The sequence below is a fragment of the Globicephala melas genome, chromosome 19 (assembly GCF_963455315.2).
Source record: "Globicephala melas chromosome 19, mGloMel1.2, whole genome shotgun sequence".
NCBI lineage: Eukaryota > Metazoa > Chordata > Mammalia > Artiodactyla > Delphinidae > Globicephala > Globicephala melas.
Genome location: NC_083332.1, coordinates 47,108,993 through 47,136,953, shown reverse-complemented (window position 1 = coordinate 47,136,953; position 27,961 = coordinate 47,108,993). Strand labels below are relative to the sequence as shown.

At 47.3% G+C, this 27,961-nt stretch overlaps 1 protein-coding gene across 2 annotated transcripts in view; it reads right to left on the bottom strand.

The window, feature by feature from the left end:
- Positions 1–27,961, bottom strand: part of ZFHX3 (zinc finger homeobox 3) — a 252,158-nt gene that overhangs the window by 128,892 nt on the left and 95,305 nt on the right. The gene's annotated exons all lie outside the window — the stretch shown is intronic.

Below are 27,961 nucleotides of genomic sequence, written 5' to 3'. Positions count from 1 at the left end.
TGAGACCGGTTACTTCCCTCCAGGACTCCATGGCCCAAATGCATCCAGCTTCTCTTTCCTTCAGAAGGCATGAGGCATTGCTGGAGAAGCAGAGGATACAAGGGGCTCTTCCAGGAGACCATGGGGCAGTAGACAGAGGGGGACAGAGAGCTGAGGGGGTTCGGGCTGCGCAGGTGTGACCTGAGAAAGGCCTTAGAAAAATCATCAGAGGGAATCTCGCTGTCGTTTGGATTTAGAACTACCCTCAACCCCTGATCAAGGCATCTGAATACCAAGGTGACAGGCATGACAGAGACAGCTGACGTGGCCTGGCTTCCCCTGAATGCTACCATGCTGCAAACGGCCACCACGTGCCAAAAGGAGGCAAGGCGTCTTGAAGAAAAGGGCCAAGGCAGAGAGAGGCCAGTGTATCTAGATTGGCTCTTCTGTGCTTGTGATTCATGCCGGTTCCAGGCCCTGGGAAGCTGGTAGGGCCTTGTCCTAAGGAAGAAGATAGGCCTCTGCCGGTTTCCTAGCAACCCCTGCAGGCAGCAGGCAGCATCCAGGGGAAAATTAAAATGGCCACAGGCACAGATGCAAAACTGAAGCAGGCCCAGCTCCCAGTTAGGCGTGAGGACCCAGGGCCCCTGGCAACTAGCCCCCAAACCAAGCTCCGCCGAAAGGCATTTGGGGTACCACCTATGGAGGAGGTCTCACTTCCTTCTCCTTGGCCCTGCAGCACCTGCAGAGCACATTCACACCGGCAACCTCACACCCTGCCACTGTGGGATAGAAACAGCAGACTTCCTTTCCACATTTCAGGGGTGTGAAAACCAGAAGGGCACACCCCACTGTCCTTAGAACTTTAATCCCAGGCAGTGATATACAAGGCACCCACGTCTTGACTCTTCTCTTTGCAGCCCAATTCTTTCCTCTGCAGTTACTTTGACAAGCCTGCTCCATTTGGCAACACCCTCTACTAAACAGGCTTAGTTCCCCCTCATCTCCCAACCGTGGCAGCAGCTCGGGCCCACCTGTTCCAGACACAGGACCTTCCCTTTGTGTACTTTCAACCGTTCCTTCTCTATCAGCCTAAGTTCACCACATTCTACTCAACTCATTACGCCAACGAAGGCCAAGTGGGAGGAGTGATGACTGACATGAGGACTTAGCCTAACTCTACAGCACGTATAGGAAAGGGCCAACATCTGGGCCAGCCTTGCAGGCACAGCAAGGAGGTCCATCGGGTCGTCACCTTCAGCAAAGGGACTGGAGTAGAAGCTAGTGCCAGATGAGATGGGTGCAGCCGAGCACACTTTACAGCACACACGGCCGTAGCACACTGTTACTCCAGGTGCTCTTCCATTACCTGGTTTCCATCTATGAAATTATCTTGTGTGATCAGATATTAATCATAAGAAATTTGCTTTCAATCGCTACGTGCTGTACTGTTTTGGGAACTCCTTCGCATCTCTCAGAATATCCAATCCTAGTAACTCTGGGAGGCAAACAGCTCCATTTTACAGATGCTATTAAGGTACCCAGGCAGGGTCCGAGGCTGGTACATGCCTGAGCTAGGAACAAACCAGAATCCCACTCCCCAATCCAGCTTCCTGCTCTGTCCATACCAAGTCCCTCAGGTATGAGTATTAAGCCCATATATGGTAAAGACACTGTAAGGACTGATGAAATTAGGAGTATCTAAGGCACTATATCATCCATAAACATTACAGCAAATATATACACATATGTGTATTTATATGTATATCTATTTATGTGTTACATACATATATGTAACGGGCATCCATTATCTATCCATCCATCTGTCCATCCATCTGGGTATCAGGGATAGAAGGGATATACTGTATCCTTGATACAGGCAAACTCCTCACTTCATTTACAAAATCAAGTATTTTGTCAATGATTTTTCTAGGGTCCCCATTTCTATGGCCCTGATTTAGGCCGGGCAGTCAGTCTCGGGCTGTTTTAGACACGCAATAAGAAGAAGCACCGGCACACCCAGGAATTAACACTATCCCACAGTCAGCAACACTGCTTCCCAGATCTCTGTCCTGACCTCATCAATCTCAAGTCCCTTCTCCCTGGTAGTAGATGAAGTGGGAGCTAATGAAAAACCTAAGGAAATCAGCACCGCTAAGAAAATGCCAATACTCATTCGAAATCAACATAAACAGTTGGCTGTTTCTATCCTAGTCTGAATTGCGTCGTCCTTTCTGGAATGCCTCCCAGGCAGGATCATGTCCTTACGTTCCATATAACGCCTGCTTCACGATGCTATTACTCATTAAGTGTCAAAATAATAATTATCCCAGATGGCGAATTCACAAGTGGGTTAGTCATCAGCGCTAACAGGGCTGGATCCCACTTGCCCCAGGCACTCAAGTTCAGCCGTCAGAATGTTCTGAAACAGACTGTTCCTTCTTCTGGTTGGTTATTTATTTTGTAACATCGAGAGGCTCCCATTTTCTCCTTTAGAGTTGGTTTCAATAGGTTAAACCTCTTGGAAGCCACATAAGACGATCTTCACTTTGCAGCTCATAACAAAAAACTGTTGATAGAACAACTTTAGATTTGACCAGGCTCTGAACTCAACTCTCCAACCCAAGGTGTCTCATATGAAGGCATCTCCAAAGCAACACCACAGTAGCTTCCTAGGAGTGTTTCAAGAAAATTACCTCTGCTTTCCTACAAGGGTAGTCACTGCTGGGAAAACTATGGTGGAGGTAAGAACCAAAGAGCTCCTAACCAACACTCGTTTTATTCCTGACTCTGCTCCCTCCATGAGAAGCAAACAGTTACAACGGCTGACGGGTTTTGCCATAAGTTGTTTCAAGTTAGCGGAGGGGATGTCGCTTCGGTTCCACCAAGTTGCACTGGGTATTCTCAGGTAGAATGGGGGGCGGGGGGTGGGCACCGATGCAGCAGACTGTGGGCTGCAGCCAGAGGGTGTAACTACAATGCCAGCCTTAAAAAGCCAACAGGCTGTTGAATGCCAAGCCTGTAATATTAATTTGCATATGACATCAATTTTGCTGTCAGTGTGTTAATGTGTGATTAATTCTGTCATGGGTTAGAGCAAGGAGAATTAGTTAATTGTCAGAAACCCTTCTCATTCACTCTCTCATTCATCCCCCGCCTCCCTCGAACGTCCCTTTTTTTTCTCTTCTTATTAAACTAACCTCCTGGGCTTTCTTCCTTGGGGTACTTCTTTCCTGCAGGATTTTAATCCCATCTCCTCCTACCCTTTCTATAAATGCATTTTCAGAAGTGAGAACGCAGATGGGTCGGGTACCGCCCTCCCCCCACCCCCCAGCAAGTCTGAACTCTGTCCAGGAAGTAGCGGGGGTGGTTTGGGAAGGTCTTACAACAGGGACACACAGATCCCATTCATGTTCGTGGTCCATTGCCAATGCCGGCGATACCTGTATGCATTGTACAATCCGCTGTTTGTGTGCTATGCAAATAACCTGTGGGGCTGGGACAAGATGGAATGTGGAGTGAACACAAAGCCATTGCTGTGCTATAGAAATGGGTCAGTCGCTGCCCATTTTCCCCGGCTGCCCAGCAGCTGGCCGGCTTCTTCCTTCTGAGCAAGCCTCGGCCACCATCAATGCAGCTCCAAGTTCAGCTTGGTCACTGCGAGTCCCATGCAGTTTTACTCATCAATTATTCCTTCAGCTAGCTAGCTAGACTTTAAAAAAAAAAAAAGGCCAGAAAAAGAATCTTGGGGGACTTCCCTGGCCGTCCATTGTTAAAGAATCCACCTTCCAATGCAGGGGGCATGGGTTCAAGCCCTGGTCAGGGAACTAAGATCTCACATGCCGCGGGGCAACTAAGCCCGCAAGCCGCAACTGCTGAGCTCGCACGCCTCAACGAGAGAGCCTGCATGCTGCAAACTACAGAGCCCACGCACTCTGGAGCCCGCGCACCACAACTAGAGATGAGCCCCCACACTGCAACAAAGAACCCGCACACCACAACGAAAGATCCCGCGTGCCTCAACGAAGATCCCACGTGCTGCAACTAAGACCCGACGCAGCCAAAAGGAAATAAATAAATAAATAAAATATTTTAAAAAAAGAATCTCGGGGCCCCAACTCTGTAAAGGGCAAGAGAGTTCTAGAGCCCAGGGGTGTCAGAAAATTTCATGGGGTATGAGCATGTCACAGGTCAGATTGAACAGCTCCAACCACAGTGGCAATGTCGAGGACACACAGCGCTGATGAAGGATGGAGGTTCTGAGGAAGCCGGTCCCCACCTGCGCCAAAATACAGCCCACAACTCTTACCCCCTTCCTGGGTCCTTCTATTACCTTCCGCAACGCCTTGAGTTGCCCTGATTTTTGAAGAACTAAAACTGAGGAAGAAAGGACCCAAAGCAAATTCACGGATACCCTCATCTGCAACTCTACCATCACCCAGGATTCTTCTCATTTGCAGGCTGAGAAACCAACTGTCACCTTGTGGCCCAATCCATCCCAGACCAATTTTCTAGGGGGCTGGAATGGGCACCAGCCAAGGGCGGGCGGGGATCACAAGTTTTACATCTTCTGGAAGACAAGAATGAAATGAAAAGACGCACAGTCTCCCACTCCCAAGCAAGCTACAGAATACATGTCAGGTTATTGAAATGGGCCCTAAATTCGTGTCTGAAAGCATGTTTCCAACTGTTACCATATAAACAGTTGACTACAGTATAGAGGAGGCAGGTAACCGAGACCTATGTACCTATTGCAAGCAACATTTTATGATCTTTTCACAAAGCACAGGGCTCATTTTAAAGGCTGGAAGCCGCTGTTGTTGTTTTTTTAAATTGGAAAAAAACATCAATTGGAACTTTTTGATTAGCAAGGAGTAATGTTCTTATGGGCCATGATGCTTATAATGATGTCTTGTCATTTTATTTCACATATATTCTTACAGCTAAACTCTAACTAGATGTTGGACAGGGACCAAGTATAATTTCTCATGATAACCAACTAAACAGTGCTCCTAAGCGGTCTCTTTCTCTCTCTCTCTCATACACTCATACACACACACACACACACACACACACACGCACTCCCTCTTCCTGTCTCTCTCACCCCATCCCACCCTCTTACTCACTTCCTTTCCCGAGTAATAAAAGCCAGATAAATCCATGAAGGCGGCAAAAGAAGAGATCTCGGCAGCAACCGTACTTTCCAAACACTTGTTTGTATTACAACTTTTGAAAAATGAATTAAGATCTAGAATCCATCAAAAAAAAAAAACTTTTCCCAGCCCTCATGGAAGTTACTGGAGAAATCAATGAGCTGCAAGTGTCTGTGATCAACAGGAATTTGGGTCCCTTCTTCCTTTTCAGATTATCTGTAGCTCAAACTGCTTTAATATGGGCATTATTCACACATGAAACTGGAATTACTCAGCACGTGGGAAATAGGTCCCGACCACCCACGGCCATTAAAGACCCCATGACATATTTCTAAGCCAGCCAAAATGCAACACAGACAGCAGGCCCAGCAGTTGCTGGATTCAGAGGAGGAATGATTTCATGCCCCTTGTGGACAAAGCAGAAACCAACGTTCCTACTTCTGGTCCATCTTTAAGGCCCATCGATGATGTCATCCCAGCCAACCACCTCCAGGCACAACACATCCCATCTCAAAATGGCTAATTCTAACTTTTCTGAGTACTGACATTCCACAGACAAGGCATCGCCAAGGAGTCAGCTCCTCCAGGCTTATTAATTTTAAAGGAAAGTCTCAAATAAGAAGAGATCAGAAGCTGGAAAATAGGGTGTTAAGAACAGTGAGCCAGGGCTTCCCTGGTGGCGCAGTGGTTGAGAGTCCGCCTGCCGATGCAGGGGACACGGGTTCGTGCCCCGGTCTGGGAAGATCCCACATGCTGCGGAGCAGCTGGGCCCATGAGCCATGGCCGCTGAGCCTGCGCGTGCGGAGCCTGTGCTTCGCAACGGGAGAGGCCACGACAGTGAGAGGCCCGCGTACCGCGAGAACAGTGAGCTGGAGCAGAGTCCTAGTACAGGGTTTCTGGACTGTTCTCACTGGAGAATTGCCTCTTAAAATCTACTTCAATATTTCTCCCTTTAGTTTCACTTTGGGGAGCCGAACATTCAGAATCTTCCATTCCTTTCCCGCACAAATGGCGAGTCTTCCTCTTTCATCTCTACATCTTAATCATCCTTACCTTTCTTCTTCCTCAACTTCTCAATCTGCATCAATCATTTCCTTAAAAAGCCTTGTGGAATCATTTCTCCAGGGAAACACCTGCTGCGGGTAATGCTCCCTTGCCCTCCTGGTTTGCTCTCTTATCTAGAATGAGTCAGTTCTTCTCCAGGTGCTGGGGGAGGGGTGAGGTGACACGCTTCACAAAAGGAGGAGCAGCGCTGCATGGGAACTTTGGGGAGACGCTCAGCCATCAATGCATCCGAGAGAAATACCCTGTGATTTGGTACCAAAGGCAGCGGTGGCCTTCCTGGCGCCCCGGAAGGCCAGCAGCATGGCGCTGGGGCTCCCAGCAGGGCCCGTGCACAGCCCGCCCGCCTGCCCCCCAAGCCGCCCGGGGTAGCTGCGAAAGGTTTTCCACGCCAGGCACACTCCCAGCACTGCGCGCTCCGCAGCGCTCTCTCCCCCACCAAAAACCCCGAGGCCTCCGGAGTGTACAGTAACCACAAGCCTTTCAGTGGCTCATGTATTTACAAACTGAGGCATGTCGAAATCAAAGGGGATACCACATGACATAATTCGCATTAAAATGTCAACAGGCTGACAATTTATAGAGTCAATCCACGGAAGGTGGGGAGGACTAAGACTTAGTAATTGTTTAATTCCTGCTGAAACCCATGGCTGCTGTGCCTTCGGGAAGCCGGGATGTGCTGGGGGCCTCGAGCCGGCGCAGCGCCCCATGGGGCTGGCACCAGGCCAAGACCAGGGGACAGGTTTAACCGTTTAGGGTGCTCCACGTTGAGAGAGAGAGGGAAAGGAAAGGACTTCAGTGAAACATGGCAGGAGAGGGCGTCGGAGGCACGAGAGCGTGTCCTTCCACAAAGTGGCTCAGGGTGGTTCCCAAGAGGGAAAGGTCCCCTCTGCTGTGCCCCTGCCCCCTTCACGCCCCCTTTATTTCCCACGTGTCCAGAAGCTGGAGATCTGAATGCATGCAAAAGGCCCACCAGCCTCGGTTTCCTGGCTGCCCTGAGGCAGTGACCTGCTCACCAAGCAGCCTGAAGAAGGGGGAGAGAGAGGGAGGGAGGGAGGGCGGTAGCATCTGTACCTCGATTACACCAGCCTCCAACCTCCGGTGCCCCAACTCCTGAAGAAGCAAGAGCCAAGTCATGACCCAGACCAGACCCCTGCTCACAGAAAACCACCCTGGAAGTTTCTTCCACCTCTTCCGCCATCCCTACCAATAACACTGTTCTGACCCATAGCTCATAAAATACAAATTCTCAGTGCCTATTTCAGACTCTCAGCATTCCCCACTCACAGGTATGGTTGCTCTTAGACTTCTGAAAATGGTCTCACTTGAGTTACTTCAAATGTACTGACCGTTGGTGGGGAAGGGTCCACCTAGGGGCCTGGGGCTGGGGGATGGAACCTGGAGTTTAACGAAGCTTTCTGGCGGGGGTGGGGGGGTGGGGGGTTTGATCAATGCACTCAACTGCACCCTGAGCTCTGAGACACCTTTCAACTTCTCATCATGACACACGAGAGACACACCGAGAAGAGAGAAGTATTAAGAAGACTATCTGGTGGGACTTCCCTGGTGGCGCGGTGGTTGCGAGTCTGCCTGCCGATGTGGGGGACATGGGTTCGTGCCCTGGTCCTGGAAGATCCCACATGCCGCGGAGCAGCTGGGCCCGTGAGCCATGGCCGCTGAGCCTGCGCGTCCGCAGCCTGTGCTCCGCAACGGGAGAGGCCACAACAGTGAGAGGCCCACGTACCGCGCAAAAAAATAAATAAATAAAAAATAAAAAGAAGACTATCTGGCGAAGCTTACGGCTAATGATCATTATCTTTCGCCACAAAAAAACATGTTCCAAAAAGGTGGCTTCGCTCTGTGGGACCCGCCCCCGAGGACACCCAGGGCCACGTGGGCTGTAGCAGGGCTCTCCACACAAGCTCACTGTCTGTGTATAAACAGTAACACCTCGTTCTCTCTTCTACCTCATTAGCTGAAACACATTAAAACAAGTGTGCACTGGGAGCAGAAAATGAGACTGTTAAACCAAGCTGATATAATCCTCATCAGCTGTGGGAAATGAGAGCGCATCAATTACGCTGAATCAACTACAGTCAGGGATGCGCTGGGCTCCGAGACCCCCAACGTGAAAAGGGGGAGAAGATGAAAAGAAAGCGTCACTTAAAATATATATATACACATACATATTATATAACATACTTCACACCTACTCCCCTTACAGACACAGCTTCCTGTCCACTCTTTATATTATTCCATGAGAGAGGAGTGGTCTCTGATAAAGTACTCCTTTAAGATTCTTCTTAAAAATCTTTGCCAAACTATTTAGAATTAGAGGAGAACAAAGAAAAACAAAAGTAAGTTTATTTTTTAAATTGGGGGTGGGTGGGCGGGGAGCGTAATGAACTCTGTGTGATCTGCGCTTACAGACAGGCTTTCTAAGTCCAAAGTATATCTGGAAGCCAACGTAAGTCCTAACACACAAAAGGACCAGGACACAAGGTGCGAAAGTCCTAACGCCCAAAATGACCAGGACACGCTTCAAACCTGAAATAGCTAGGAAGACAACAGTAATTCAAGCTCTCCAGCAACAAAACCAAACTAGCGTTTGCCTTCACCTGCCACTGTCAACTGGGAAAAACCGCTCAGTGTCGATAACATTTAGAAATGCCCATACAACCTACTAGGGAAGAAAACAAAGATAATGCCTGTACGCTTCCAAAATAAGGAAGGTTATGATTACACTGAAGATAAATGACAGAATCATTACCTACATCCGAGTGTGTAAGAAATGCAAAAGACTCGCATACGATAGTTATAAAATGTAAAATTTCACCCAAGGAGTAATAATTGTGTGGCATAATGATGCCCCACATCCTGCGTATTAGAATATCATAGTTAGTGGTAATAATCACATGTGAAGTGAGTGTTGCTATGCAAAACTTCCTTTTGCATTTCCTCATTTGTGTCCAAATTTGCAACCTTAGCATGTTACTGCCGTTGATTTGCATTTCATTTCGTAGGTGTTTCCAAACGTCAATGGTGGATACATTCCTTACAGGCCTCTGGACACCAGCGTGAAACTTACATTGCCCGAAACGCAGTCCTCAAGAGTAGCCATTAAATTCACCACTCAAATGACAAAAAGCTGCTCTGTTTCCCAAGCGTACTTGCCAGATCCGCTCATGCTGATCTAATCGTCAGGCAGGCAATGAACTTGGTGAGATCTTTCTGTTGCACATATTTTGCACATCGTTTCAGATGTTAAAGATTGTTTCACATTAAGTCTTGTTTCTTTCAAATCAAGGAGGGAGGCCTCTCTTCCCACTTACTGACTCAGAGCTGTAATCAGAGATCCCAGGTTTAGCCATTTAGTTCATAAAACCAAAAAAAAAATCAGCTTTCAAAAGAGGTGGGGTAGGGAGAAAACATCCATAACTTGAGTAGCCAAGGAGATTAACTTCCAATGTACAAATAAAGGAATGCACAGTTTAAAGAAAAAAAAAGTTTCAGCTGAAGAAAAATTTTGGAATATTGTAAATTAATGGATAACAAACAGTTGCCATGGAAACGTTTTACGTACTTGACTGCAGGTGTTCGCTACAGTGAATGTAAACACTGAAAGAAGAGTCCTAAGGCAATGTTAAGCCATCCATGCCACCAACACTGTGGTTTTCAACGTAAATGAACTCACTTAGGCAAGGTAGGTAAGGCAGCTTTGCAGCTCTGGCTAATACTTCATTTGTGTTCAGAGGCTGTTCCCCCTTTACGATAGTCTGTGGCATTGCCAAGGTTACAAAACGTAAACAGGCACAAATACAAGACACTGAAGAGACGCCAAAGCCAAATACACTCCCGTTTAACTAGAACGTAACCTGCACTTTTCAATCTTTGCCCTCCATGCGGTGCATTTCTGGGTTATAATTTCTTCAGAGTGAATCTGCATTAGCTTTAATCAGAAAAGAATGTATATAAGGGAAGGGGAAAAACAGAGACCACAGTTCTGAGTGTGCCGTGTACTCTGAACCAGTTTCCAAGCCCCAATTCTTACTTGCACCTAGTTTTGGTCACGCAAGGGAAATATGGGTGTATTGGGGCTTGCGGGGTAGGCTTGCTTAAAAAAATCAAATTCTGAAGTCCCCAAGGTCCCCCAGGTTAGGCAGGACAACGTTATAAAATTATGTCGGTAAAAGTAACTTCACCGCTCTTTCCTCTCACAGCGGAAGACCTGTTAGGCACGTCTCAGAGAAGGAGTCAAAGAAGGAGTAGCCCAAATAAAGCTGGACTTGGATCACTTTCTAACTTTCCTAAGTACTTCACTAGATCACTTCTCGCTGCATTCCATAGAAGAGACTGATGTATTCCCTTGAAAAAAAAAAAAAAATCCTGCAGACACACACTCTTAGTGTTGAAAGGGAACCTAGTGGTCCCTCCCAGCCCCTCATTCCTCCGATGGGACCACAGCTGACTGACCGAGGTTGAATTATTGCCCAAAGTCTTCACTACACATTGGTCACATCTCTCAAGGGAAATTCTTTCTCCCTCCTGCAAACCAAAAAACCCCACCAGCCTTTCTGTCCCCTAAACAAAAAGCGTGCCAAGTTCAAAACTAATGAAAACCAAATTATAAAGTAACTTCAATTATGTGGTCTACGTAAGACAACGGAAAATCTAACGCAGGAAAGTGGCACTGTTAGAGAAGAGCAAATTGTTCTGTGCCGTGTGCCGACTGCACTGCAGGCACGTCCCAGGTAGGATCACATTTAACTCGCTCAGTAGTCCTACCAGGCAGGTCGTTTCAGGAGCCCGTTTCACAGTGGAAGAACACAGAGGGATTACGTTTCACGTCCAAAGCCACACATCTGTGAAGGGCAGGAGCTAAGATTCAAACGCAGGCAGCCTGACACCAGGAAGCCTCTCCCTCTTTAAAACCCCAAGAGCTACCTGGCTTTCCCCTAAGACACACGGGCAGCCTATCTTGAAGTTTTCTAGCGCCTGGCATCTAGTGAGCATCTGAAACTTCTGGAATGACCAACAGCCTCTTCAATTCCCACTGCCTCTCCTGCAGTGGTTGGAGACCTCTCAGTTGGGGAGGGTTTCTGCCTCCAGCGAAATATATGCATTTGCCTGAAAAAGAGAGAAGTATCTGAGCCCGACCTTCAGAGACACGACAGAACATCTGCGTGGGAAGGCAGAGGGGAGGACCGTGAGGGTAGAGAAGGCACCTCACAGTGAACCTGAAGCTTCCACGTGTGGACTTCGGAGTAGAAATACCACCTAACCATCAGGTTTTAGTATTCTACACTCATGTTATATTATGAAAATGTTCAGTAATAGAGAAGAATTGAAAAAAAAATCGTATAGTAGACACTTATCTATCACCCAGATGCTAAAATACTTTGCTATATATATACACACACACACATTAGTCTGTATATGTGTATATGTATTAGTTTGTATACGTATATGTACATATATGTATGTGTACATATATATTAGTTTGCTATATATATATATAAATATAATATCCATTTATCAATGAAGCTTCCATTTTTGATGCATTTCAAAGTCAACTGCAGACAAATACGCTTTGCGCCACTCCACCAGCCCCGCAAATACTTCAGCACACATGGTGTTAACTATAGTTCAATATTTGTTTATGGGGTACTTTTAAAAAATATTTTGTATTATTTTAACAGATGATTTGAGCAGACTTCCTTACTAATACAATACTGAAGAGGCCCCGATTCCAGTGTGTTACTAGTATGAAACGTGTGGCTCACGACGATTTCTTCTGAGAAGTTATAGTGACCACCACAGTGCATGAAAGGAAGCACCAGTTACAAAAATCAGCTTAGGATTACGGCCTCGGGTTTAGTATGTAGAAGAGATGAATCTGCCTTTGTCCGCTGTCCAGCTTGCCCGTCTATGTGATCATTCCCTCTTCAAAGCTTGCCCAAACAAACTCCAGCTTCCCTCCTTCCAGGAGGTCTGTTCTGATCTAACCAATTGGCTGTGATTTCTCTCTCCCTCTAACTCCTTCCAGACTTGGATAACTTTGGCACCGATCAACTCTTCTTTGTATCCTGCATGACAATGTTTTTCAAACTGCAGTTCCTGATCCTTCAGTGCAGTGGTTCTGAACCTGGAGCTATTAGAAACCCCCAGTCTGGGAAATCTGAATCTCTGAGGGTTGGGCCAGGCAGGCCCCTCCTCCCTGGGTAGAGAGTCATAGCATTAGTGAATCATAAAAATCAATGCCATGAATATAACCAGCATTTGTGTTAAAAAAAAAAAAAAAAAGGAATAGGATAGAAAAGAAAGTATCAGAATGCAGCACATGTAGTAAGGATAAAATGATTTTGTAAAACTTTTGTTTCAGCTATATATATAAAATATCTCTCTATATGTATGTGCTAGGTCACCAATTAAAACGTATCTCTTTTTGTATTCTAGTCGACAAAGTTTACAAAGTTTAAGACCACAGCCCTAAAGAAGCCAGTACGTTATCCTGCTCCTTAAAGGTGTTTAGAACTTCCCTGGTGGCGCAGTGGTTGAGAATCTGCCTGCCGATGCAGGGGACACGGGTTCAAGCCCTGGTCTGGGAGGATCCCACATGCCGCGGAGCAACTGGGCCCGTGAGCCACAATTACTGAGCCTGCGCATCTGGAGCCCGTGCTCCGCAACAAGAGAGGCCGTGATAGTGAGAGGTCCGCGCACAGCGATGAAGAGTGGCCCCCGCTTGCCTCAACTAGAGAAAGCCCTCGCACAGAAACGAAGACCCAACACAGACAAAATAAATAAATAAATAAATTTATTTTTTAAAAAAAGGTGTTCAAAGATGTGCAGCTTGAACGTGGGGCAGGAGGAGAGAAGGAGATTGGAGCTCCTCTCTTACTGGGAATACATTCTGCCACGTGGTTCTCCTGGAGAAAACCAGATATGGGGCTAACCAGCATCATTTAGACACAAAGAGTTGGAGAGTGAACAGAGAAGATTGTAAGGAAACAGAAGGAGTAGACTTTTCAGGACTGAACCTAATCTTTAAGTTTCTATATTTAAGATTTTTGTCCTTGGTATCAAATCTTCAACTGACACTGACTGACTATCTAATACCTGCAGGACTGGGAAGGATACAAAGTTGGATAAGAATAAACAAATCCTGCTGTAAAGGGTCTTGTAATTGAGTAGAGGAGAAAGACCACTGTAAAAATAGACTATCATAGGAAGTAGGAGGAAAGTGTCATCACTTTTTCTACCTCAACATCAATCTCTATGACTGCTGAGTGAAAAGAGGTGTGATTTGGGCTGGTGGAGTTTAGGGACACAGAGCCTAGGCCAGCTGCATGTGGGAATTTTCAAAATACTTGGACACAAGCTGCCCAGCAGTCCCAGGACTGTTTCTCAGTGGGTCGGTACAGAAAAAAGCTGCACAGAATTGATGGTAAATAACATGGTTATAAACAGCTCTGGAAAGCTCTGGTCCACACATGACATCCAGTTTGCTCTGACATGTGCTTCTGGACTCTCAATTATGTGAAGCCAAGTGTTCAGACTACACTGCTACACTAGATCCTAGAGCGGAGGAGAAACCGTGGGCACGTTCCACTAGTACGTTTGTCATTCAATAAGTATTTACTGAGCTGGTGTCAGACACTGTTCTAAATGCCAGGGATACAGCCATTAATAAGGCCACCGAGATAGTCGATCTTTTGGTAGGCAAATAAATAAATGAACGAATAAGAAAAATATATAGTAACTGTCAGTGCAGAGAAGTAAACTCAGATGGAGCTACTCTCGGTAACTAGTTGAGAGTGGGTGGTCAGGGGAAGCCTCTCTGAGGACTAGAGCTGGATGTCGAGGTCAAGGAAGCACATTCCAGACAGTGGAACCCCAAGAGCAAAGGCCCAGCAGGAGGTACCAGCTTGGCCCGCTGAAGGAACAGTAAGAAGGCCCGTGCGGCAGAAGTGTCATGGGAAGGGGAGGGGGTGTTATAAGATGAGGTTGGTATGGTGGGTGGAGTCCAGGCCACAAGGAGGTTTGTTAGCCAGGGTAGAAAGGTTGGCTTCTATTTTAAGTGGGATGGAAAGCCGCTGTTGGGTCTTTGCAGGGGAGTGATATGACCTGATTTTCCTCTTCATGAAATCACTGCACGGAGAGTGGATTCTAAGGGGCAAGAGTAGCGGCCAGGAGAGAGCTGACACAGTGAGAGACAACAGGGAAGGTGGCAGGAACATACCTTGAAGGTGGGGTCAGCAGGACGTAGTGATGGTTTGGCTGCAGGGGAGTGAAAGAGGGAGGTGGCCACGATAACCCCCAGCTGTCAGGCTTGAGCAAATGGTAGACTGGCACGGCCCTGACCAAGGGAGCCGGGGGAGAAAGGGGCTTGGGAGTCACATGGCCAGCAAGACTTCTCTTGAGGCCATGCTGAGTCTGAGGAGTCAACTGTCAGACATTCAGCAGAGGGGCCCAGTACAGAGGCAGATAAGAGGAGAGCCCAGGCTTCAAGACCGTGATGCCAGTGTCTCCAGAAGGGAGATGTCGTTTAAAAGCTGAACGTGACACTTGGGGAGAATTACAAACAGAAAAGAGAAGAGGGCCTGCGCCAAGCCCTGGGGACTCTAGCATTTACTGTGAGTAACAGAAGCCAGCGAGGGGACCAAGGAGACAGGCCAGAGAGGGACAAGACAAACCAGAAGACTGGTGTCACAGAAGCCAGGAGGGGACACTGTGACTTCACTCACAGGCGAGCATGACCAAGGGAGGCCAAGGGGACGTCAGCAAACAGAACTCAGTCATCGCGGCCTTGGGCGGGTGGCAATACCCCCAACTAGGAACGATGCAGCCTCTGCAGGCACAGGCTGCCAGCCTACGGCCCAGGACCACCAGCGATGGCGCACAGCGCCCCCAGGCCGCCTGCACAAAGCAGAGCCTTGCATCCTGTCTGTTCCACTCATATCCCTGAGCAGGGAGGAAACAAAATCCCCACCTCCCTCCTGCTTCCTGACACCCCTCCCCCACCTCCAAGAACCCTGTGGTTGATCCATCTGTGAGTTTTTCGATTTCACCAACCAAATCACAGGGTTCTATGCTTCTTCACCATCTGATATCAAAACGGTCCCTTTCAAACACTCTTCTGCTGCATTCATCACAAACAAACTTGCTTGCAGGAAAGACAAGGAAGCAAAGGGAAAGAAACTGGTGACCATCTCTGGGTGTCGGCTTGTCTTGTGTCGTGGTGCATTCTCGAGAGATGAACACTGGTTAAGGCAGCTGACATTCTGAAGAGGTTTACAGACCAGGTGGAGAAACAAACTAACAACGTGAGACAAGAGACAAGCCTGGTGGCAAATGGTGTGACATGCACTCAGGGCAGGGACACCATCTGTGGCCGCTGTAGTGAGGCAGAGCTTTCTGGAAAACCAGGGATGTGTCACAAGAGCATAAAGGTGAGGCCGGAAATACGCTCTTCCTTAAAGTCTGATAAAAAGGACATTTCCAGTGGGGCCCGAAGCCTATCTCGGCGATGGAGATCCAAATTACAAAGAAACGAGCATTTACAGTGACATCTGTTGGATTAATTAGCTGTGTAGTTAGTCTCCCCTCAGTGGAGCTGGGCTTTGTTGCTGCTGTCTGAGACTTCCCCAGGTGAGATTTTATTCCAAATGCCATGTACAGAGAGGAATAAAGAGCAGACCAGGCAAAGGAGAAAAGCATGTGACAGTGTTTGTGGGAGGCACTGAGAATGCAGAAGGCGTGTCTCGGTGACTTTTGGGGTCCTCTGGGTGCTAGAACGTCAGAGGGGAAAAAGTCAGAGAGGAAGAATGACTCAAGAACTCGCCACCTCAGAACAAACCCACAGATGCCCCGAGCCTGAACATCGGATAAACTCAAAGTGGCGAAGGCCCAGAAATGCAAACGATCGCAGCAAGATGACGGAGGTGGAGAGGTGGGGTATGGATTCAAAGTTGGACACGACGAGACTGGACTACTTTACAGAACTCTTGTCCCTGGAGAAATGGTTTGGTCTTCCCACACTGGCAGCTGTGGCCATCACTAACAGAAACCCAGACTGGACAAAAAAATAATAATAATGAAAAATGCTTGGATCCTAATCTGAGAACCAGAAGTGAAAGAAACACACACACACAGATGCCTCCAGCCAAATCGCTCCCCGCAGCGCTTCCTAAACCACAGCTGGCCGCAGAGTCACACTCGCTGACTCATGTCTAGGACACTGAGGAAATCAGTCCTGGGACCCACGCCTCCTGGCCTGGCTGACTGGAAGAACCTAGGAATGCTCCCTAGGCTGCATCATCTTTAATGATTTCAGAAAGCGAGAGAGCTGGTGGGAGAAGGGAAATACAGAAATGGGAAGGCCAAGCAGAGGTGGGGAGATTACCCTGAAAACCACCCTGGCATGGGGGTGACCATCTGGGGTGACCCTTTATCTCCCGCCACACATACGCAGAGTGCCAGAGAAACATGTGATGCTCATCAGAGAACCTTCCTGGCCCACGATACTCAAAGGTTCACGGAGAGTCAGGAACTCAGATGAGTCCTATTTTAAATCAGCAAAACATGTTCTAAAGAGAGACGGGGTCGTGCCACCAGGACAGTCTCTGCCGTAAATAAAATCAAAGCCTCTCCTAGATCTCCAGGAGCACCGACATCCACATCTCATCTGCAGGTTCTCTGCAGGGACCCAGCCCTCCCTCGCAAGGGCCAAAGGGAACCCGGGAGCAAACACCAAATCCCAACAATATTGCTCCCACTGTCCCCAAAGCCCTAAGATACATTAACATAAAAGCCAAAAAAAGGAACTGAGTACAATCCAGATGTGTGCGCAAGACCACAAGACCAACCCCCAGCCTGGGGACACCAGTGCTCCTCCAACAGTTAAGGGGGACAGGATCCTGCCGGAAAAGCCTTGAGGTCATTTGGGATTCTGTCCTCCCTACTTGTCACAGGAGGGCAGGTATCAGCAAGGCTGTGGTTGGTTGTGGGATCTTTCCAACTTTTTGGCTGGAAGAAGAGAGAAAGGAAGTAAGGGTAGACCAGAAAAAAGTTCCAGCCCCACACAGGTATGACCTGTGTGCCACAGGTTTTGGGAAAGTGATTTTCTCCTAACTCAGAACTATACCTGGTGTCTGCTCATGTCGCCCTGGGCACTCTTCCAAAAGGACGGAGATTCAGAAGCAAGAGCAACGTGAAAGGCAAACAGACAGATGCAGGGACTGGGGTCCCTGTCACAGAGCACAGACGCTGGAGGTAAAACACACTCCCAGCGCATGCCACTCAGTATGAGCTCCCTACACAAAAGATGTTTTTAAGTAACATGTTACAAGATTTATCAGCCCAAGTCAAAAATCCTACTTCAGGGCTCAGCACAAAATCAGACTCAATAAATGCTGTTGACCCAGAGGGAGAAATCCCCTTCCCATTTATTGGTGTCCCATAGACCAAACCAGGGAATGGTGTGCTAAGTGCTGGGGTCCAAACCAGCAGCAGGAGAGCAAACCAAGGTGACAGGTGCAGGGACACTCCCATCCTAGAACCAGGGGCCCCAGGGCCCTGTCTTCTGTAGGAAAAGAAGGACAACCTGGTATGATACGTCACCCAGGGAAGTCCAGAGGTTGGCTCAGAAGCGGCTACAAGGGCCCAACAATCCTCAAGAAGAAGCCTGTGGTCAGAGAGAGAAAGAGAAGATTCAACAGAGACAGCAAGGACGTGAGAAATCCTCCCCGCAATTCCAACGCACAGGCTGACCCAGCAAACGAAATGGTGTTAAAACTGTTGACCTAAGAGACCGGATATGCTTTGGAGGCCCTCGTCCTGGGACTGGGAACCTGCCCTGCTAATTAACATGTTACAACTCAAATACTGTCAGTAGATAAACATTTCTAACCTTCTAACTAGTTTGCCTCTTACAAAATGAGGATACAGACCCTAGAGAAGGTTCCTTAATCATTCTTGATGATTAGTCCTGATTCAAACCCACTTTCAGCGTCTCCTCGGAGAGTCCTACCTGTGGAAGGGCACAGCCGTGCCATCGACAACAGCTGATGCTCAAGGGCTGTGAATTTCTACCACTTACATACAAATAACAATGAAGAAAGAGGCCCAAGGAGCCTAGCGTGAGCAAGGACAGTGGAAGCCTCTGGCAAGACTGCAACGAACTGAACTGGGCATCCTGCCGTCCGTCTCGCTGTGCAACATGAAAGCACTTCAAATAAAAGGAAATAATGAAAAAATTATTGAAAAGCAAATCTTAACAAATAGCTCTGGAGAAAATTTCAGATTTCATTATAGGAAAAGCAATTTATTTAATGTAGAAAATGTGAAAATCTGATATGAGTTTTCTATAAATAACGAAAATTGGAAATCATCACTACAGGCCTTTGTAATTTTCCTCTTTTGTTGGGACCCATTAAAAAAAAAAAACAGAGGCTTTACCAACAAGGAAGCCACTTACCTCTCTTTACGCTCCCACCGGGCCAGTTGGTAGGACACTAGGAAAGAATTTCTTCGTCATCCAGAGAAGAGTTACCAGAGAAAACACAGGATGCCCAGGTAAATGTGAATTTCAGATAAGTAAATATAATTATATTTTACGGTGCATACTTATAACAAAAAATTACTTCTTGTCTGTCTGAAATTTACATGTGACTGGGTATTTCACAGTTTTATTTGCTAAATTTGGCAACTTGACCCTGAGGTCCCTGCTGTGGGATTTTCAGTCCTCCTCAGGGTCACCAGCCTGATGTTGCTGGTTTCAATAACCTCCAACATCTCTGTGAGCAGTAGATTTTTTTTTGTCTTTAACATTTTTAACGTTCACCCTAAAACCTGGTTGCTTAAAAAAAAAAATTGCTGGAAACCTAATTTTATTAAATATTAAAGTATTAAATGACTCAGTTAGTGCTACCAAAAGGGTTTTCATAGCAACAGCCTTTCCCACCCTACACCTAAATAGCATGTAGAGTTTCAAGTTATGTTGAAAAAGGAATAAAGACTATGGTTCAGGTGCATTATGTAATTCTTTAAAACTCTTGCCTTCTGACAATGTTCCTGACAGTGCTGAATTGTTCCCTTACAAGTTCCCTTTCAAAACAAAAAACCAGAAACACCTGTTGGGGCTAAATGTATGCAAATTTGTCCTTTGAGTCCAAGTCCTGAGCAAGTCAAAAGGACTCAAAATTGGGTTTAGGTCTTTCCCCCTGCTAGCTGGCATCGCTTTCCCCCAGACAGGGTTTACCTGGAGCAACTGTAACACAGGATTATTCTGGAATGTGGAGGCAATGGAATACTTGCAGCAAAATTCTTAGGGTTACAGACCACCCTAAGACGGCAGGTGGCATTCGTGCAAAGAACTCCACAAGTAGTACGGCTTACTCCTCTCCACGGGGCTGGGCTGGCGGGGATGGATACTTTGAGACTTTTCTTTCCCAAGAAGGCCTAGGGCTTTGAGCTTAAGGATTTGTGGGGCGGGGGAGAGTGGACGTGGTAGGGTTTCAAGTATTTCGACAAAGCGGTAGTTATTAGATTTTCTGAAATTAGACGGCCCCGCTCCTCAGCCTGAGTCGGGGCCATGGCACACCTTCTCTGGAATCCAAAAGACTTGTCACCAGTAGCTGAAAACAGCTCCTCCTGGAAATAAGCGGACACAGCCACACTATCCCCCTGCTATCCAAGTAAGAGCTTCAGAAAAGAGAAATTCTCAGACTTTCAGTATTTGTTCTCTGTCTTATTTATTAAAAAAAAAAAAAAAAAAAAGGAAAGAAAGAGGTGAGACCCACAGTCTCCACTAAGAAACAATAAAAAATGTGGTCCCTCTCTCAAGCCCCCTTCTCTCCTGGAGACTCCCTCATCCCAGTGTATTTGAGATGAAGGTAATTAATCTAAGAAATTTCACCCTGGGGAATGCACCAGAGAGGAAGAGGAAAAGGAGAGAGGAAGAGGAAAAGGAGAGAGGAAGAAACCTCATCCACAGGGCTTTACATGCCTGGAAAAGAGAACCGCCTGCGTGTTCCCTCTTCTTGCGTCTCAGTGCTTTCGACAAGCAATACTCTGGAAATATGCGTGGACTGACCCAAATCTGCAAAGTATTCGGGAGGTGCTCTGTAAGATCTACAGACGGGGGATGATACACAGGGCTTTTCACATAAGCAAGGAAAGAATGGCTATTTAATAATCTGTTGGACAACCAACCATCCTATCTGAAAGAAAACATGGTCCTAAATCACACAACACACAAAAACAGAGTCCTACAATGTACCATATACAAAATACATTCCTCAAAAATTAAAGTCTTAAACAGGGAGAAAGTATTGAAGAAACTATCAGTCAAGTGGTACCCACCTGCCTGGGTTTGAAGACCCACTCCAACAACACGCACTAGCTGGTGACTTGTAACGCCCTCTGCCTCGGGTTCCCCCATTTGAAAACAGGTGGGTTAAGAGAAGAGTAAATCAATTAATCCTGCAAAGCAGGTATGACAGATAGTACCTGCTTGCGATAAGTGTCGTATAGGAGCTAGCTATTACTGTTATTATTTTATAACATTAGCAGCGAGAGAGAGCCTCCCTGGAAAAAGAGAAGAGTAAGAAGGATAAAGAAACAGACATGCACATTGGACAACATACAAACGAAAAAGTTTCTGTAGGCTGAAGCACATCATACGCTAAGTGAAAGATGAATAAGACTCGGAGAAATTTCTGCAGCATCCACAGCACAGCAGGGACCACTGGCCCTGATAAACCAAGAGCTCTTGCAAACCAATCACAAAAAAGACCAAACCCCCAAATGAATGAATGAACTGAATGAATGAATGAATACAGGGCAAAGGCTATGAAAAGGAAAGCCACTAAAGAAATTCAAACAGCCAAGGGATTTTGCTGGTGGTCCAGCAGTTAAGACTCCGGGCTCCCAATGCAAGGGGCCCAGGTTAGATCCCTGGTCAGGGAACTAGATCCCACATGCCACAACTAAAGATCCCGCATGCCGCAACGAAGATCCCACGTGCCACAACTAACACCCGGCACAGCCAAATAAATAAATATTCTTTAAAAATCCAGGATGGGCTTCCCTGGTGGCGCAGTGGTTGAGAATCGCCTGCCAATGCAGGGGACACGGGTTTGAGCCCTGGTCTGGGAGGATCCCACATATCACAGAGCAACTAGGCCTGTGCGCCACAACTACTGAGTCCACGCGCCTAGAGCCCTGCTCTGCAACAGGAGAAGCCACCGCAATAAGAAGCCCGCACACTGTAACGAAGCGTAGCCCCTGCTAGCCGCAACTAGAGAAAGCCCACCCGCAGCAATGAAGACCCAACGCAGCCAAAAATAAATAAATAAATTTATTTTTAAAAAAATTCAGGACTTCCCTGGTGGCTCGGTGGTTAAGAATCCGCCTGCCAATGCAGGGGACACGGGTTCGAGCCCTGGTCCAGGAAGATCCCACATGCCGTGGAGCAACTAAGCCTGTGCACCACGACTCTGAGCCTGCGCTCTAGAGCCCACGAGCCACAACTACTGAGCCCACGCACCTAGAGCCCGTGCTCCGCAACAAGAGAAGCCACCGCAATGAGAAGCCCACGCACCGCAACGAAGAGTAGCCCTCGCTTGCCTCAACTAGAGAAAGCCCGCACACAGCAACGAAGACCCAATGCAGCAAAAATAAATAAATAAATATTAAAAGGAAAAAATTCAAACAGCCAATAAATGCATGAAAAAACGTTCACCCTATCTAACAATTAAAGAGACCCACATTGGAACAAATTTGTCAACCTGATGAAAACAAAAAAAATAACGTAGTGTCGGTCACCATGCAGGGGTTTGAGCATCACCTAATACAGGGAGGGGATAAAATGTTCTTAATAAAACTTGAAATGTTTAAAATAGTTAAAATACTTAAAACTTAATAATATTTAAAATGTTCTTAACAATGTGAATAATATTCTGACAGAGTCTTCTTTCTGAAGGGCCATTAGAAAGTACTCTGTCTACAGGCATGACACCCTGGAATCCAGCAGGCCCACTTTTTGGAACAGCTCAAGTGTAGAGACATGTATGAACACAGCTGTTCCCTACACCTCACTGTCCGTAAGATCAAAACTGCAGATAACATAAATGTACATCAGTGAGGACCTGGTCAATAAATGGAAAACTATGTAGCCACTAAAAAGAGTGAGCTAGATCAATACATAATAACCTGAAATGATTTTCAGGATAAAAAGCTATATGAGGAAAGCAAGGCAAAAGCATAGCATGTGTCTATAAAGATTTCTTAAGTGAACAGTATGTATGTGTACACACATGCACACATTATTTCTATCAGTGTAAGCACAGGAAAGAAAAAACCAAAAGGAGATAATCTAAATAACAGTGATTTGTTTCTGGAGAGCGGAGCTGGAGAGTAGAAAAAAGACTTCCATTTTAAAAAGTACTGAAAAATACTTAAAGATATAAGGGCTGAGGTGTAATACTATATACATGCAGCATAATTCCAATTTTGTAAGATGACTTATGCATCTTGTGTTATGCAAAAAGAAAGAAAGAAAAATATGTTGTCATATGATGGGGTTTAGGCTGATGATTATTTTCTCATACTTCCCTGGATTTTTCAAATTTTCTACAGTGAACACACATTACTCATACTAATAATTTCTACCATAAAAATAAGGAAGCCACATTTTATTATTAGCTTACACTTGAGGTAAACATGGGATGCCAGTCTTGAAGAAATAATTAAGAATACAATAATAATCTAAAGGGGTCTGATCAATTCTTTACCATCCACAAAAAGGATGCAGGGGAAAAAAAAAAGAGAAAATAAAAATACTAAGAGCATTTGGAAAAAAGGGGAAAGTGTTATGGTTAATGGTTATGAAACTGGTTTTTCAACAGGTAGCATATTTACTACTGGACTTTAAAAAAAAACAGGCTCATCTAATAAGATTTCAATTCCATTATCTGGTATCTAAAGCAGGGAGCCAAAAGGTAACAATGACCCAACCTTCTTGACATGAAGGTGTGTATAATCCAGTAACCTGAGGGATCTAGGCAAAGCTTGTGCTTAAAGCCAATCAGCTGAATGAATGTGTTGAATGAAATGACACCCACTAGAGGGATTCAGGTGAAGGTGGGTGGGATAGTTCTGGAAGGAGGGCAAGACTGCACTGAGGTGCCGATCTTTCACACTGCACCCATTGGCCACACGTTGGCCACACGTTCCTATATCATATGTTGGCCATAATTCATACAGCAGTGAAGGATTAAATCTGTCCCAACACAAGCCCTGCCTCCAAAAAAGATTTGACTTTTCAACCTTCTTAGAGTCCCCTTGAAGTTATCATGTTGCCAGAAACACCGCCAGAGCCCCACCCCGGGCTCTCCAGTGGTGACCATAGGGCCCATGTGCATGCAGTCTCCCAGCCCAGCCCCAGAAGCTCCCCATCCCGCGAGCCCAGCCATCAAGTGAGGGAAATGAACTTCAGACACCCAGCTGCTCCAGGAGATGGAGGGCATGAAGGCGAAAGGTGCTCAAATTTACCAAAACATCTGGCCCTTCACACCTTCTAAATTAACCACAGGAAAACACTCCCTGCCTTTCATTTTTGATTGAAAGCACCAAGGTATGGAGAGAAGAAGGCATAAGTATGCACTTAGAAAAAAGTCGACCTAATGAGAAAGCAAGGTTTGAGGGAACTGGCTCCAGAGTGACGATGGAAAGCAGATGGCACCTGTACCAGGGCTTCAAACATGAAGCCACATCAGGGTGGAGAGGACGAGGAAGGAGGAGGGAGGAGAGAAGAGGGACAGCTTTTTGCTTTCCAAGCAACACAAAGGCTGCCGGTCACCATCTGTGGGCATGAAGCGTGCAGATGTGTGCCTAAGACCCCCACCCCGCGCACCCATAAAGGAGCATGAAGAATGCAAACTGCAAACCAAACCTCTGACTTGTTGTACATCTTCCAATCTGTCCATCCATCCTGTGGTGAATTTACTGCCCTGCTGGGAGAGTGAACCCCGTCAGGGAAAGAACTGAGAAGATGGATGCTAGAGTAATGCAGAGTCTGACAGAGGCTTTCTTCCTTCATTCTACCTCGAGTAATCCCAACAGCATGGCAAGCATCAAAGCCCACTACGTGGAGAATTTGGGTGAGTATCGTTCAGTCAGTTGGTGTCATACTCTACCTCCTACTTGAAACCGAACAGATCTGGCATCTCCCCCTCGGTTTGCCTAGCTGGCCCGATGCAGCTCACATGGGGCCCAGACCCAACCCTGTGGTAGACAACCTTCTTTGTGTATAATTTAAGATTAATATGAAACTTTTGGGCTGGGCCCAATCAAAGAAAACTCAGCTGGGAACTGTTTGAGTAATAGATTCTGGTGGGGGTCTTAATCTCTCTGCTCAAGTTGATGGATTTCCATCCCAATGACTCTCAGGTGAAGAAAAACATCAAAGTGAAAAACAGAGTCTAATAGTTGGCAGGTGTGCACCGATCTCCAACTGCCCTTTCTGCACCCTCCTCCCCCAAGCGGAAAACACTACAGATTTCAGAGAGCTCACCAGGGAAGCCACACAGCAGGCAAGTCCAGATAAACACAGAAGAGCTCCCACTAGCTCTGAACCCACAAAGTGACTCAGGATCTGCGCTAGCATGGAGGAGAGGGGAGGGCAGTCGCTAGCAGTACCTGCTGCCCCCCTACTTAAGACAAGCAAGGACACCCCGCATCTCTGTGTGGGGAAGGAGTGGGAGACTGGGGCCTGGGAGCAGGTCCTCTAGGAGAAGAGTGAAACATCTCTGTGGGAAAGCAGTAAGGGGAGGAATTCTCGTTCTGGATCTCAAGCCCTAATGAGAGACGAGTACCCTTCCCACAACACACTTCCATTCCGGCTCAGATGAATCACTATAAGCAAAAAACCAAGAGCTCAGCCTCTAAGACTGACTGGGGCCCCTGGCCTTCCCGCTGTGTCTCTGTGTCAATCTATCACAGTGCCCATAACAGCAGCTGTGAGGGTCTGGACGTACGAGCACTGGGGGCTGGACCAGAGCCACGGCTATTTAAGACCCAATAAAAAGACTCAAGGAATTTAATCACGAGCACTTCAGAAAAGTAACCTGGGAGCAAAGAAAAAAGGAAACAGCTTCCATCTGATGCCTGGGGCTCCCCAGCTGACCCCCACTTTCCTTCACTTCCAGGAGGCAGGGAGGAAGAATTCGATGAACGTTAATCTCGATTTAAAAATTGCTCTCACACAATAAGCCAAACTAGACAATTCCAGCCAGCCAAGAGAGAGTATCGCTAGTTTCTCCTTTTTGCAGGTTAGCCCAACCCTCTCTTGTGTCCAGATTAGGAATTATCTCATGCTTTCAGACAGCTCAGTCCTAATCCAGCAACATACGTGCCAGGATTTATGACACCGAGAGAAATGACTCTGGACCAGTGTGTGGTCCAAGGACAGACTGGAAAGCTACACTTCTGCTTGCATCTCCCGAGACCGCTGCTCTGTCTCCTTCAGCATGCCAAAGGAAGAGGAAGGCAAAGAGAGGCTGGGAGTCCGACGAGGAAGTCTGATGCATCACGACCACTTCAGCAGATGCAACAGAAAGCAAGTGTGGGTCTCTCGCCGACCGATCGTGAGTAATTTGCCAGGGGACCAAGATGGGGTGGGTGGCGTGGGAGTGGGGCGGGGGCTAGGGTCGGTCTTGGGGAAGGGGTTAGTGCGGAGGGCCGTGTGGGAGAAGCCGGGTGCCCTCCCGGTCAGCAGCATCTGGAGCTGTTTCTCTAGCAGACAGTAAAGAACTCGATTATATCCAGTTAACTGTGCTCTAAACTGATTATGCATGTGCTGGGCTAATGGATTACATTAGCAAGAGGAAAAATAACATGCAATCAATCTCCATTTACCACAGGCCACACCAGGGCCTAGAGAAAAACTGACTCTCAAACACCTCCAAGCCCCACCCCAAATCCGAGGACTCACAAGACCCTGTGAGAGGGACCCCCCTCGGGGGCAAGAGGAGTTTATCTCAGCCACGCTGTGGGACAGAAAGGCCCGGGGCAGGCACTGCGATGCTAAGTTTCTGGGTCACATCCAGGAGTGGGGGGGAGAACTCCCCACCCCCACAGCAGTCACGGGGACGCTCGTCACCCCATGAGACCAGACTGACGACCTTCAGCTCCTGACACGGGGGATTCGGCCCCGAATGTGGGTGGAGGTCACCCCTAAGATGCGCCGGCCAAACGCACTGCCTGGGCACCTCCCCTCTAAGCGCTGGTTCCCACGTTCTACCCTGCACCCCAGTACTTATGCTTCTACTATGCTGCCTTTTCGGGGCAGGAGTTTGCTCCATCTTCAAAAACACACACAAATACATACATACATATATATAAATAAAATGAGGAAACTAAGGCAGGGGATGAGCAACCAGAGCTAGTTCAGCAAAGCACAGACGGAAACACTCAAACTGCTTCCCTCACATCCACCCTGGAAACCACCACAGCCCGACCCTCTAGGCGTGACCAGTGCACGAGGTCCGGGGACCAAAAAGGTATGTGCTTAGCGAATCCTCCAGGTTCCAGGCCCTTCAGAAGCAAATCCAAGGGCTGGTCCACTCTTACTGGAGGCCACAGCATGAAGAGCTAATCACCACCGCACACATTTTATCATCTAAAAGGCAATGTTCTTCCTCAGGTGGAAGAGGCCAGCTTCGTGCTGCCTCTAAACAACCTCCAGCAAAGCTGCATATGACCTTCCGGGGCCACACCGGGTCCTCTGCACTAACTGCACTCAGTTGGGTCCTTTAGAAACTCTTTTCCTCCGGTTTCTCCATCAGGTTTTCCTGACCACACCGGCACCACCCTGTGGCCAATGAAAACCTCCGATTTAAAGCGATGGCGAGGAGGGTGGCACACGGTGAAGCCATCCAGGGAGGGTCCTGCTCACAGAGGGCAAGGGGTGGGGGTGCCCAGACCCTGCCCTCTGCAACGCTTGAGCCCATCCGTGCCAGAGTCAGCAGCCAATTCCAGAACATTCTATTCCCACTACCTCGTGCCTGCTTTCTCCTCCTTTCCCTAAAATGGTCTCTCATCCCTGTTACCCAGGTCTCTTGACAAGCTGAGAACGAGCGACGGTAAAATGAATCACACTTATCAATCTCGGCAGAGGCCGATACGGGGAGAGGATGAGAGTCTTCCTTACTTGGAGTCTCCATTTAAAATCATCATGAGCAGAAAGGGGATGAAAGCAGCTCAGGGTCAGGAGAAACGTGGCGCTCGCTGGCCCAAAGATGTGGGAAACGGTGTGAAAGGAAAGAAGCGAGACTGACAATAAAAGGGAGGGAAACGGAAAGAGAGGGAGAGGGCGTGGAAGGGACGGAGAGGGAGGCTGGGCAGATTTACGGCGATTTGTACCTGATTGTTCATACTAAAGCCATTATGAGATGATTAGAGAAAAAGGTGAGGCTTTAAGTCCAGTGAAAATCAATAGAAGCGTCTGGAGCGATTCTGCCATGCCAGTGAAAGGACTATTTACAGTAGCCGAGCACCTCCTCCTTGTTACTGTCTGCGGACTGAGAAAAGGAATGGAGGGGGCAGCGAGGGGTGAGGAAGGAGGGACGGGAGGGAAGGAAGGAAGAAGCAGGCAGGACAGAGTAAGAGGTGGAGGACGGGAGAAGCCCGGCAAGAAGAAGGAAAATTGAAACATGAGGAAGAGAAAGGAGGTGTAGAACACGGAAGCAGAGCGAGAAAGAACAAAG